The sequence below is a fragment of the Rousettus aegyptiacus genome, unplaced genomic scaffold (genome assembly GCF_014176215.1).
Source record: "Rousettus aegyptiacus isolate mRouAeg1 unplaced genomic scaffold, mRouAeg1.p scaffold_m13_p_2, whole genome shotgun sequence".
Classification (NCBI taxonomy): domain Eukaryota; kingdom Metazoa; phylum Chordata; class Mammalia; order Chiroptera; family Pteropodidae; genus Rousettus; species Rousettus aegyptiacus.
In genome coordinates, this window is record NW_023416295.1 from 12471478 (window position 1) to 12472284 (window position 807).

Consider the following 807-nt stretch of genomic DNA (forward strand, 5'->3'; position numbering starts at 1 on the left):
ATCATCCAGCAAATATATTTTTCAATGCTTTCATTGGAGAAAACCCTATTTACACACTGAAATAAAAGTTGTATGCACTACTGCCAATAACCCCAGAATATTATAGTATTTAGGGGAAATTAGATAGTAATTTATTCAATTCATGAATGTTTATTGAGGAACTATTATGTGCTACTGTCTGCTACCAAGCCTACGGGAAGAGTTCCTAGCCTAGGCCTGGGTAACAGTGAAATCCTCGTGAACTGGCATTAGAGCTGTGTCTTGATAAATACATACAACATCATGGGCAAAGAAGACATGAGAAAATGTATTTTAATAAGAAAACTTTTTAGCAGAGTCAGCAAACATTATTTTTTCTTTTCTTTTCTTTTTTTTTTTAAAGCAAGACAACACTTGGTTGACCTCACAGATTGCAATGACCTTGCCAGCTTACAATCCCTTGGTTTTTTTGTTTTTTATTATTTTTTTATTTTTTTTACCCCTACAGCACCTGGTCTTCCTAGGTGGTCTCCCAACCAAGTACTAACCAGGTCCGACCCTGCTTAGCTTCCGAGATCAGACAGGGTTGGGCGTGTTCAGGGTAGCATGGTCATAGACTAGCAAACATTTTCCAGAAAGAGCCAGATAGTAAATATTTGGGGCTTTGTGAGCCATCTGGTCTCTGTCGCAACTGAGCTCTCCCATTGTACTGTGAAAGCAAACAGGGACAATGAGAAAGAGAACGATCTTGGCTTTGTCCCAGCAACACTTTATGGACTCTGAAATCTGATTTCATTTGAGTTTACATGTCCCAAAATATTACTCATC

The 807-nt window shown here is 38.3% G+C and overlaps 1 pseudogene; it reads right to left on the reverse strand.

Annotated features, from left to right (window-relative positions):
- Positions 1 to 478: 478 nt before the first annotated feature.
- LOC118614876 lies at positions 479 to 597 on the reverse strand (annotated as a pseudogene).
- Between the last annotated feature and the right edge of the window lie 210 nt (positions 598 to 807).